At 42.8% G+C, this 13,261-nt stretch overlaps 1 long non-coding RNA gene across 1 annotated transcript in view; it reads right to left on the minus strand.

Moving 5' to 3' along the window:
• Window positions 1-267: 267 nt before the first annotated feature.
• Window positions 268-13,261, minus strand: part of LOC132418069 (uncharacterized) — a 29,016-nt gene continuing 16,022 nt past the window's right edge. The window contains exons 2-4 of the long non-coding RNA XR_009517976.1: window positions 3,712-3,838; window positions 698-861; window positions 268-585 (exon numbers count right to left, since the gene is read on the minus strand). This is a non-coding gene — a long non-coding RNA (uncharacterized lncRNA). The remainder of the gene's footprint in view (window positions 586-697; window positions 862-3,711; window positions 3,839-13,261) is intronic.

Raw genomic sequence — 13,261 nt, forward strand, 5'->3', positions numbered from 1 at the left:
TCAAAAAGCCCAAGTGCCTTTTGGGAAATTCAACTTAACCAGATTTTTTCTTCCTCGGTCTCATAATATGAACAGTGATGTGGTGATGGATAATTTGTCTATCCAAGATCATCGACCCCATTGCACCTTTTAAAAACCTATCAAAACTGGTGTTGACGAATGTAAATACTGTCTTCAATTTTAAATAGACCTTATGGCATAAATAATCTAACACTAGACATGATTCTAGTAAGCAGAGGCCAAGCCAAATGGGCTACACAAGTATAAAGGCGGCCCCCGTATTAGGGAGAGTTTGAATCACATCGCATTTGTGTGAAGGTTTTCCATTTGACAGAAATAGATTTAACATAGTCCATTCAAAACAGTCTCATTGCAATTCACTGGGGGCTTTAAGAAAGGTGGAAAACTTTAAACAGGCACACTTTATTCTAAAAACCCTTTGTCGGATACCTGTACACATACAAAGACAACAGTCAATAGCAAGAATAAAGGTTTTATCTCATTTCCACAGTACTTTTCTCTTAATATGCCTCCAATCAGCAATGCTCTACCTCTGGAATTCCAAGCTCAACTTGCATCTAAGCACTGTCAAATGAAAAGGAGATAATAAAATTACTAGTGTGTTACAAGGTGATTAAATTTACATAATGCCTCTGGATTTGATTAAATGCCAGATCCCCGCTCCAAAAAAAATTACCTGTAGAGGCGTTAAATCTTACAGCACGCACTTCACTGCCTTTACGCTTTATCCACAGAAGCTCCGGTTTATCTTAGCTGAGATTACTGCCATCCCTCCACAGGAACACAACATGTAGGTAATGCCTGGAAGCTTATTCAGGAGAGTGGCAGGGACTCATGTAGCTGATTTGCAGAATAAATATCAGAAAAATGTGAGAGAGACAGTCATTGTACTCATCCAGAGAAAAGACCGTAGTGCAGACTCAGAGGTAGATTTTTCTACTCTACTAAAAATGGAAGGGCTTCTTAAAATGCTATCCAAATACTTTCTCCCTAAACCCAAGGCTTTCCTCCCATTAACAAACTCTGAGGAGCTCACCATGGCTTGCTCTTCCAGGGGCACACTGGCGAGGAGTGAGGCCACAGTGTGCCAGATTTGAAATCATTCCTGTCAAATTGGTAAGACGATTTAAGCATGTTCTCTCACCCTAAATATTAGCGCACGCCAGGATCGCATAGTGGGGTATTTTCTCATCACTCAGTTGCTGCACAGCCCTGGATGGCAGTCTTTGAAATGAAAACATTCACACAAACAAGTAAAAACAACAAAAACCTATGCATTATAGTTTTAACAGGCACCAAAGCATAAGGCACTGTGATACAAATTTCGGAATACCTGTCACACCTATTGAAAAAGATTACACAAAAAAAGTGCCCTTGAACATCATTTGCCTCTAGACCAAGCCATTGGAAAGGGGCTGGTACTGGCTCGGAAAAGAAATGTGCCTTACCACTTTTCAATGGAACACTAAGAAAAGGGACTATAGCATCAGCATGTTGTTCATTTACTGGGTCCAAGCTGCTTTCGTCGGAGAAAATTGATTACTTCTCTACCAAGACTGATGTAAACTAGTCATTCCACATATTCCTAGCTTCAGTTAACAGAGTCTTAGCTGGGGAAGTATAGAAATCTAAGCTCTACCAGAGCTCTTGGTGTTGTCCAATGTTCTACACATCCATCCCTTTCAAGGGATCCTACTGTTTGCTAACACATGTGCATCAATCCCTTGCTAGTCATTCACTGAGATTTAGAGGTAGCTATGGTCTACCTACAGCCTACCTACAGTGCGCCTGCACTGCATTCAGTGAAGGTAAGACTCGGGTTTCAGGTCAATGCATTATCATTAAATCATAAATAGTAACCACAATTGTGGCAGGCAGGTTGCCCCAGCAACCTGAAACAGTACTTTAGCATATGTCTGACGGACAGTACTTACAAAATAACCTTTTAAAAAGTGCCATTATTGGGCTATTTTCCAAGCATACAACAATTTGAATATAAAAAGACCAAATTCCCAATTGCCTAGGCATCTGTTATGGCCCTTAAAAATACGTGTGAGCACAATAAATAAATAGTTTTCAAGGACACAGGATGTGCTTTAGTATTTCCAAAAACTCGTATTTTGTTAGTTTTTATAATAATCATTTGGAAGGCTAAAACTAAAATTTGTTTTCCTGCAAAATGTTTTTCTTTATCACACCGGTTTATTATGGAAGAGTTGCTGTGAGTCATGAGACTGCCTTGTTCCTTTTTCTTTAAAAAAAAAATCCCCAGGGAACTCAGGGAATTAAACCCATAAATTTAATTTCAATATCTGGTAAGCGGTGGGGACAATTATTAAGGCAGTCATTTATGAGTACCTAGGGGAAACCCAAGTGATAAACAGTAGTCAATATGGATTCTTCAAACACAAATCATACCAAACAAAGCTAACTCCTGTTCATGATAGGACGACAAGCTGAATGGTGAAAGAGGATGGAACAAAGTTAACATATCTTAGAGAGAGAAGCATCTGATGTAATTTCATCTGACATTCTTATAGGAATACCAGAGAAAGACAATAAATAGAGCTAGTAAAAGAGAAACCTAACGTAACAGCTAGAACTGGTTTAGTATAAACTCAAAGTGAGTGGAACCAATGACAGGGTAGGATAAATTTCAAACGCAATACCACCCAGATCATGAACAACTACTCTCAGGTTATATCAACGTGGATTGTAACCTTAGTCAATATAATCAAAGTACATATAGCTACATACACTGTTGGGGAGAGAAATAAATTAAATGCATTATTGATACATTGGAGCTGTTTAAATCAATCGCATGTGTTGTGTATTATAAAGTCAAGTATTTCCCATATAGAGAATCTTCATCAAATGAATACGAATGTAACTGGAAGGCATCCGTCTGTACAAAGAGGCCACTGAGAAGCACACAGAGACTGTGATGATACGGAAGAGATTCCTCTTTGTTTAGGGAAGGGTGGTAATCCAAGGCTTCTTTTGTCTGCAGAGCAAGTCCATAAACGGTCAGACTTACCTCTCCAGTTGTATTTCCAGACCGATCGCCATTCCCCTAGGTTTTCACACCTGAAGGCTGTGTGGTTCCTCAGCCTAAACTATCTTTTTTAAAGTGCCATTAAAATGTCTTCCTGTAATAGTCTCATCAACCCTTTAAAACCAAGCTCAAAATCTTCTTTCAAACATAATATTTCCAGATTCCCTAATTAAATTTAATTTTTCACTCCTCCAATACTCCCACAGCACCTTGTTTAAACTTCTGTATATACCTTTATTATTATCTTCCTTGTATGAGAATGAACAGTGTACATGTTGACTTCCCTGTTAGACTGTGAACTCCTGGAGGGTGAGAGCCATGTCTTAGTCATTCTTTATCTTTTTCACAGCAGGTATTCGACAAGTATTTGTTGAATTGAATTGGATTGGGACTGGAATAAACACATCATCTAGACATTTATTATTGCAAAAGTCCCACAATTCCAGGGCAACTGCTATTGGTTCGACGTTTCCCTTTCCAGATTTTCAGGTTTATTTTCCCATGCTTGGAATAAAATAAAACTGAAAACCTGAAAATAAGTAAGTAAATAAGACTGAAAACCTGAAAATAAATAAGTAAATACTCTTCCAACTATTCAATTTCTATCAGACAGTTAAGAAATGAAAGGCATTTACCTGACATCTAGAATGGTCTTTCTTTTGGACTCCAAGGGACTTAGAAATTCCCAATTCAGTGACTGGGCCATGACGTCCAGATTCTGAATCCCCAAAACAAGAAGGCAAGGCAGTTGGAGAATCAGGACTGGAGACCAAAAAAAAAGAGAGAGAGAGAGAGAGAGAGAGAGAGACCAGAATAGAAATCATCTCCTAGTTACCATGTACTTTATCTTGGACACCTCATTCAGATCAATCTGAATTCCAAGAGGCAACACCCAGGGAAGGCAGCATTGGTAGGGAAAGTGGAGAACTCTGATCTGGAAAATAAAATTAAAGACCACTTCCCTCTTGTAGATTGGTGGTTTTGGTCAAAGTAGAGGTTGTAAGCCTGTGTCTTTAACTGAGGTGGAACATGAAGAGATTAAACAAAAATGCCCAATAGCTGCTGATTCTGCCTGAGGTCTTCTAACAGTATTACACAGGAAGGACTGTGGGGCTTCGTAATGTGGGAATCCCTTTCCAGCTTGAATTGTAAGCAGGAAGTGCTTCCTCCCACCCAAGATCCCCTCCATGGTTTAGCTCCCAAGAATATGCTATTCCAGCATGTGAGAATTCAGCGCCACCCTCTTGAGCCTAGCATGCAGCACATACTCAGGAAGTGGATGTTGTGGCCTGTCCTTAGAGAAGCACAGGCTCACAGATAAACTAGGGTTGCTCTGTAATGACTGGCTAGCCAAGAAGTACTTGCTGACTTAGGGAGACAGTACATGTGCTGGTTAAAAGCACAGCTTCTAGGGTCAGATGAACCTGGGTTCAAATACCAGCTCTTCCACCTACTAGCTGTGTGACCTTGGACAATGTCCTTAACTTTTCTGTGCCTCATCTATCATTTGGGAATAATTATTGCACATCCCTCATGAGTTTGTTGGGAGGATTAAAGGAAATGCCACGTACAAGTCTGATGTACAATAAGTGTTCAAATAAGGGTGTGCTAGAATTAGCAGTTCCTTGAGGGAGGACTCAAATTGTACATGGCCAAGTGAAAACTAGTAAGGACAGAACATGTCCAAATAAGCAAGAACTTTATAGTCAATGAGGCTGGACCAGAAAATATAGGCTGAAGCTGAAGGAGAAACTCTTACGAAAAGGAGGAAAGAAACTGTCATCAAGGTTGAGACAAGCCCTGGAGACTGGATTGGCAGCTCCCTTGAAAGTGGTCCAAGGCCAGAGTGGATAAATGGTGTGCAGGTAGGGAAACCGATCAAGCTAATTTTGATTTCCCTGAAGCATCTGCAAGCCGTTGGAATCCTTCAAGTGCTGGAATGCATAGCTGGGTAACACCCTCAATATACAGAAAAGGTAAAAGAAACCTGAGGACAGTGAATGAAAATTGAGTTTATACATCCAAAAAATTGGCCATCTTTAGTGCCCTCTATAGAAAACTCATCAAAACCTCAGGCTTTCCTAAAGTCACGTTTAACCATGCAGCCTTAAAGGGAATCAGCAGGACTGCATGTACTGACGTGGAAAGCGTGCCAAGATATATATACGTAGAAGTGAATTTACAAAACTGTTTCTAGCTCTAGCCAGTGTTTCCTGAAAAAGCATATATGGGTATGTATGAACCTATATGTATATAGTTGCATCAATGTATACATACATACACTTTTGTATGCATAGAAAAGTTCTGGAAGGATACGCAAGAAATTGTTACTGATGATTATGCCTAAGGAGTGAGACTAGGGACGTGAAGGGGCTCTTCACTTCATATCCTTTTGTACTGTTTGCATTTTTACTATGAATATGTATTACATTTATAATTTAAGAAGGAACAAGACAGAAGAGAATAACTAAAACCTCAGACTATTGTACGGCGCTTTGCATGAAGTAGAACCCAGTAAATGCTTGAATGAATGGATGAAAGTCACTCAATTGTCCCATCAGTTGGTATATGAGAAGGGAGAAAAGGATATAAAAAGAAAAGAAATAAAAGGGGGAGAATACAGAGATCACAGAAGCAGCCTGGAGCAGTTTTCACTACCTCAAAAGAGGAAAACTAGAAGGAAAGCTACCAAAGGAAGGAGCTGATGAATACCTTCCCCGCCCCAGTGGCACCTGTTGGCCAAGATTCCAATGTACTTGGCAAATACTGTCCGCAGACCTATGAGAGGGTGTAAACAGAAGGCTCTTTAAGGAGCTGATCAAAGCTGGGCTGTGCTCCAAACAGGGAAGGAGCGGATCAGAAGTTAATGTCCTCCTCCTGCCCACAAAAGATGCTTTGCCATGAGGATGCATCTCAGTAAGGAGCCCAGGGACTCCATGGAAAGTGCAGTAAAACATCCCATATTGGTAATGATATATGCCATTTGCAGGACACTACGTTCCCAAATATGAGGGTTTATTTTAAAATGTCCTCCCACAAAGAACAGTACAAATTAAAGGTAGAAAACCCTGTTAGGTCATCCACTTTCTCCTAAAGGCCTAATGCAGACTATGTTCTGCTATATAAATCTTAACGCTTTCAGTGATGTAGGAGGAGGATTTACACTAACAAATCCTAAATGGAAAACACGGGCACAAAGCGGCAATACTGACTGCAAAGGAAAGAGAGTTACCTTTACTGATTCATCCCGAACTCTGAACTGCCAGGATGTTTTTTAATTTATATTTTTTCAAAGAGTTACAACTTCATTGTAGGTTTAATGGATGGAGCTATCAGAGTCAAGTTAAAACAAATGAACACATGTGGCATTTTCATTGATCAATTCCATTTAGTATGCTCATGGCAGACAACTAAATTCCTCAGCAAATATGGGGAGAAACAGGGAGATCTGGTGAACAGCAATCCAAGTGCGCCTTTATTTCAACAAGGGCAAATACTCTTTGGTCAAGGTGGTAAGGTGGCTGGACAGTGCTGTGGCTTTCTTGCCATTAGAGAATTCCCTAGGAAAGCTAATTAGCTCTCCAATGAAACTCACTTACACTGATCATCTTCAACTCTGTGATTTAGCAGTGAGGGCCCTTATAAATATGTTTTTAAATTTTCTTTTACTTTACTTTTCAGACTCTTCTCTTTTCCTTCCTTGTGATCCAGCTGGGAAAAATAGGAATGTTTCCTAACTTTGGGACAATTACTCAACAAATGACCTATAGTAAAACCACAAGGGGAATTCAGACTTCTATTTCCTTCTCCTTTCTTTTCTTCCTTACTTATTGTCTGGCCATCTGAACGATCAGCCTGGCTGCACCACCAACTTGCTGTGTGGCCTGCAGAAGCGGCTTCTCCTCTCCAGGGCCCATCTGTACAATAAGGAGCTAGACCAAACGAGCAGTCACTTTCGATGGCGTTGACTCTATTAAGCCCGAGTGAGAGGACTCTCAGAAGTCCTTCTTGACCCCATTATCAGCCGGAAAGAGCTGGAAGCCCTCTCTAGTCAGATCCCCAACCCCTGGTGGAGGACACCCAGCCTTCAATGTTCTCCCAGGGGAGTAAAACTTCTCTGGTGTAAAAGTGAGAGCCTTCCGCTGAGGCTCTGGGTTGACCTCTCAGGGATCTGCGTCGATAGAGGTTGTACCAACCAGCTTCTGTGGCACAATAGATACTCACTTGGTAGACAGAGCAAAAACTCAATTAATACTTTGTGACTGACTGACAACTTCAGTGAAAGAACTCACAATGACCACACACTTAAGGCTCTCAATGATCCTGCAACTGTCTCTGCCCTAAGCTACACTGCCATCTTTATGTGTCTGTCTCAGTCAGGGTTCTCCAGAGAAACAGACCAATAGGATAGATAGATACAGATGTGTATACACACATACCGATAATATATAAATATACACATATAAATACATATATACACATATACATGTATATATAAATACACACACACATGCACACACATATATATATATGGAGAGAGGGAGAGCAGGGCAGTATTTGAAGGACTTGTTTCACATAGCTGTAGGGGTTAACAAGCCTGAAGTTCGTAGTGCAGGCTGACAGGTAAGAAATTCAGGTAAGAATTCATGCTGCGGTCTTGAGTTCAAAATCTGCGGGGGCAGGCCAGGCAGGCTGGAAACTCAGGAAGGGTTTCTATGTTACAGTCTTGAAGCCAAATTCCTCCTTCTTTGGGAAATCTCGGTCTTTCATCCTAAGGCCTTCGACTGATTGGATGAGGCCCACCCACATCATGGAGGGCAATTTGCTTTACTCAAAGTCAACTGATTTAAATGTTAATCACGTATAAAAAAAGATTTTCACAGCAACATCCAGATTAGTGTTTGACCAAACAACTGGGCACCACGGCCTAGCCAAGTTGACACATAGAGTTAATCATCACAGTGTCCAAATGCAGCCTGCCTTTGCTGCTCACCTAGGCCACTTACCACTCTCCTTTGAATTGGGTTTACCTTGGGCTAGCTGATACTGGCCTTGTACCCTTTCCCTGGTCCCTAAATCCTGCCAGACCTTATAAGAATAATCCCTCACCTTCGTTCCACTCTTCTTTTAACTGCTATTAACTGCTTCCAAAATAGCTTCAGTCTGAGCTGCTAGAGCAGCAACAGCAAGTGGCAAACAAAAAGAAGGCAGTAGCCCCTGCGCTCTAGCTCAGGAAATTCCTCTCCACTCAGGAAATTCCTCTCCTTCAAACTTCCCTGTGCGCCGGCTCTGCTGGCTCCCTAAAGCACTTGGCTTTGTATTCTATCTCCCCAGTCTTCTCTGGCTCCGTGTCACACCACTTGCCTTATTTCTGACCTGCTATTCCCTCACTGATCCCAATCTTTGCTGTCCACCAACACCGGGCAAGAGGTTCCATGTCTATGGCTCCCACCCAACTGGCAAGGAAGACCGAATTGTCTGTAGGATATGCATTACAGTTCTTAAAACACTTTCACGTTCACTGTCCACTAACTGGCATTCTTGACACCACCCTGAGAGCTTATAAATGAGCAAAGATATCATCTCCACAAAGCCTCATTTGGCAGATGAGGAAACTGAGGTTCAGAAAGAATAAGTCCTCAGCACAAGGGCGTATAGCTATAGCCACTACGCGTGCCCCTGCTATGGGGGCTGGGATCCTGGGTTATTTCATTAAGTCAGATGCACCTTTGCAAGGAACTGAATACTACTAGGCTGACTACTAACAACAATAACAATCTCACCTTAGATTCACATGCAACTTTGCTTCTCAAAAGATCTCAAGGACATTTTTCACCTTTCACCTAAATCTCTCTTTCTGGCTCAAAAATTCGCAACAGCATCTCTTCTCCCTACCATAGGCTACAGAGATACAGAAATTCTCCCTCACCGTCCATCTCATACTTTTAACTTGAATTTATCCTACGAAGTCATTGACTGCAAAGTTTTATGAGGCTGTTTTTTAACTGGCACACAGTGGGTGAGTCTGGACACAGTAGTTTCCATTCTGAGGGATGGGCCCAGGTAGGAAAACCTGGCCCAAGAAATGTCCACAAAGACTTTGTAGGCTCTAACTGGAAATTGGCTGGGGTTGGGATAGACCAAGCTGGGGAGATCCAGGACCCAGAGACCGGATAGGCCCAGGAAGGCTCTAAGGGTAGGATCTCCAATGACATATGAGAAGTAGAGCCTAATAGGCAGCATCAGGAAGGCCTGGAAGTGAGTAACAGGGCAGTGTCCCCACAGAGCAGATGGAGACACCCTAAGAGGGTCTTGTAATAAGCAGTAGACAGAGGTCCGGGCAAGGCACGCAGCAGCTTCAGTGAGAGCCAGTAGCAAGCAACAAGGGGCTATGCTGGACCGGAAGGAGGAGGCATTGTGGAGTCTCAGACACAGGCTATAGACAAAGATCTCTGCAGGCTGATGGGCAAATCCAGAGAGGTCTGGCAGTGGCCAGGCTCAGACCTGAAGACCGAAAAGAGCAGCAGAGCTCCAGTTTTCCAAGGACAAGGACACCTAGTATGAAGCCAAGGCAGGGACCTAGGCTCTCTGGTAAAAGAAGAGTGGGTAACAGACAAGCAGTGAGCTCCTGGGTGTGGAGGAGAAGGCAAGGGGTTGGTCACGGGAAGATATCAAGAATCGATTTATTAGGACTGAGGCACAGAGTCTGAGAAGAACTTACAGCTACGCTGCCTCAATGACCCCAGACCCTTTATGTCTCCCTTGAATACAGACAGGATGGGGCTCAGAGCCTTGCTGAGTGTGGCGATGGCCCACCTCTGGAGGCCACATAGGCCCAGCTGTGGGTAAAGGAGGTAAAGGAGAACTGAAGGAGCACGAAGCCAATAACCAATCTCCTTATAGGGCTTGTGGAGTGGAGACAGCACTTCCCTGACCAGAGGAAAACCTGTAAGAAAACCCCCAGTCGTACATGTCACCACCTCCCTGATCCAGGGATCTCATGATGTGAATCTCTCCTTCTCATTCCACACGGTGTCAGTAAGTACCCTCCAGAGCCAAAGCAGGGGGAAACTTAACCCTAAATATTCCAGAAGCCTAGAATGGGAGAGCTGGAACAGCTCAGCTTCCAGCACTAGAAATATGCGGGACCTGAGACCCAGAATCCCTTTAGAGACCTGCCCAAGATCGCACAGTGATTTAATAACGGAGGCTGGGACTCAGGGCTCCTAACTCAGCCCGAAGTTATTTCCATTAAATCCCAAAGATGAATATTCCAACACCGGTACAAATCTGAAGATAGCCTTTATGGTAGCCCAATTTCCATCCATGCCTTGGACAATCAAGCTGATTTATCTCATTTGGTTTCAAAACACACATTTATAGATATAGATCAATAGGGAGTAGGGAGACTTCAGCAGCCATTATATATAATAAATTAACTTTCCTTCCATAGCCTGACTTGCACTGTCATTTGAAAAATAAAGGAAATACCTATAATATGCACCTCACCACAAAGTGTGCTATATTTAGTAAATTTCAGTAGCATGGTTCATCTCAAAATTCCAGGATTTCCCTGTTGCTATAGTTATGGCATCTGGTTAAATCAGAGTTCAGCTGCTTTGGGCAATGCTAACACTGATTCCAGCCAACTTTGTGCTTTGTTTCTAATGTACTACGAGGAAAATGGGAGCAAAACATTCACTTCCCTCCTACCCCTCCCCAGGAGCAAAGCCCCTTACCTAGTCTGGGTTAAGCAACATATTGACTCCCCAGCTAGCACCAATACAACTGGAACCAGTGAGTCCCCAGGCACTGACTTGATGACGCAAGCAGCCCCAGGTCTGTAGTGGGGAGTTACTGTGCTCTGGACGTGCTAACGTGCCAAAGCTATAATCTGCTCACCCAGAGAGTTTTGGCGCCTAGTATACAGTTGTCCCCGGTACCCACCCCCACCCGCAGATACCCAAATCCGGGGATGCGCAAGTCCCTTATATAAAATGGCGAAGTACAGCCTGCCACTCGTATCCATGGGTTCCACATCCTCGGCATACACGGAGGGCGGGCTGTGGCTGGATGCTTGAGTGTCAATTCCGTTTACAAACATATACCATTTAAGGATTCCTGGACAGGACAAAATGTGGACTTTTAAATACAGTCACTTTGAGAGCTTCTTTTGCTTGCTTTTCAAGACAAGTTGTCTTACGTAGGTTTCTTAGGTCTAAACACTGGGCCCATTAATGGGCTCTAACCTCTCTACATAGGCCTCTATTTCCCTTACTCTGAATAGTGACTTGGTCTCCAAATGTTATTCCGAACATTTACGGCCATCATAAACACACAGGACAGAGTATTTTCAAAGTGTGACAATAAAATCAATATCATATAAATTATGGCATGGATTTGAAATGGCAGGCCATCCTTTAGGATTGAAACATAGAGTTAGGCCCAGTTTTTAAAAGGGCATTTAGCAGGTTTTTTATAATCCTTTCTCTCAGATGGTAATTTTCCCGTGAACGTTTCACGGGTACACATTTTCTGGAAACTATAATCTGTATCTGAGTTTAAATGGACTTTTCAAAAAATCATTCATACACAGATACTGACATTATTCTACTGATGTCTAAACATATTGGCGATGGATACTTGTGAAGAAGTTCTGATAGCAGACTCTTGAATAACCCTACAGAAGCATGTTTTCAAAATGGTCCCTCCTTTCTCTATCTTGGAGTGGGATGCCCCCTTTTTTTTCTTTGCTGTACGCGGGCCTCTCACTGCTGTGGCCTCTCCCGTTGCGGAGCACGGGCTCCGGACGCGCAGGCTCAGCGGCCATGGCTCACGGGCCCAGCCGCTCCGCGGCATGTGGGATCTTCCCGGACCGGGGCACGAACCCGCGTCCCCTGCATCGGCAGGCGGACTCTCAACCACTGCGCCACCAGGGAAGCCCTGGGACGCCCTCTTGATGGACCAACATGCACTGGTTTCTGGTAAAATGACTATAGAGCTTTTGCACTGTGCTACATTCATTTCGTCTGGGCTGGCAGACACAACTATGATAAATGACTCTGCCTTTGAGGTTGAAGATTATCATCTGGTCACGCTGCTAAGTCCTCACTTAGCTCTGAAAGTCCGTCACAGAGACAGAACCAGGGGCAGGACATCTTCACACAAGGCCAGTGGCTCGTCTCAGTTACTGTAATTTCCACCTGGAAGCCCTCAGCTTGAGAGGGACCTAGATTCATGGGAGGTCTGCTACTGTGAACTTTTGGGGGATTACATAAATATGAAATCTGGAGATTGGCACCCTTTTTTTTTTCAAATAAAAAGTATCCACGGAATGCCTTCAGAGTGTGTGCCATGTCTCTGATACCCCAGAATCTTAGCAATAGCTCCCGATTTTCAACACTTGAAAACTCATGTACACTGCTCACATGTCAGGAGGCATTCTACCATTTTGAATTTCTATTTATACTGATATTGCAACAGTATGATTACAGGGCATCAGTAGTTTCATCACACAATAATATGCATTATTGGCCAATATTTCCATTCCTATTTCTAAATGTCTTACCAACATTCCCATGTGATTAAAACATTCAGTGTACAAATTCTTGCCCTAATGGGGACTTATCCTCACTGATGTTCACATCAATTCAAAACTCAAAGTGACGTGAACTGCTAAGTCTTTGGTGAATGTGGCAGGGGTGCTTTGGAGAGCAATACAAGAATCTCAAAAACTTTCTTATATAATTACATACCCTTTGAAATATATTTCAGAGTGAAATATAATTGGCTGACAGTGATTAGAGAGAAGATAGTAAAAGAGTATCCTTTATTAGCTGGCCCTTGCTTGCCTTCCAAATTAAGGGAACACATGGTATAGGAGAAAAGCACTGAATTAGAAATCAGAAGTCCTAGGTTAGTCTCTGCTCTGCCAATGACCAGCTGTGGGACATTGGGCATGTCTCTTGCCCCTTCAAACCTCACTCTTCCCATGTGTAAAATGATGGACTTGGAACGGCTCATCTCTAAAGGCCTTTCCTACTCCAGAGTCTGTGGTTTCCTAACATTTTCATTCTGCAAGTCATAGTGAGAGTCATCTCCTGTTTTCTGATATCCGTGTTAATGGCATCACTACCAACCCTAACCGATTCAAGGCTTAAGCTTCTGAAATCGTGTTACCAGACT

Source organism: Delphinus delphis, chromosome X, assembly GCF_949987515.2.
Source record: "Delphinus delphis chromosome X, mDelDel1.2, whole genome shotgun sequence".
Classification (NCBI taxonomy): domain Eukaryota; kingdom Metazoa; phylum Chordata; class Mammalia; order Artiodactyla; family Delphinidae; genus Delphinus; species Delphinus delphis.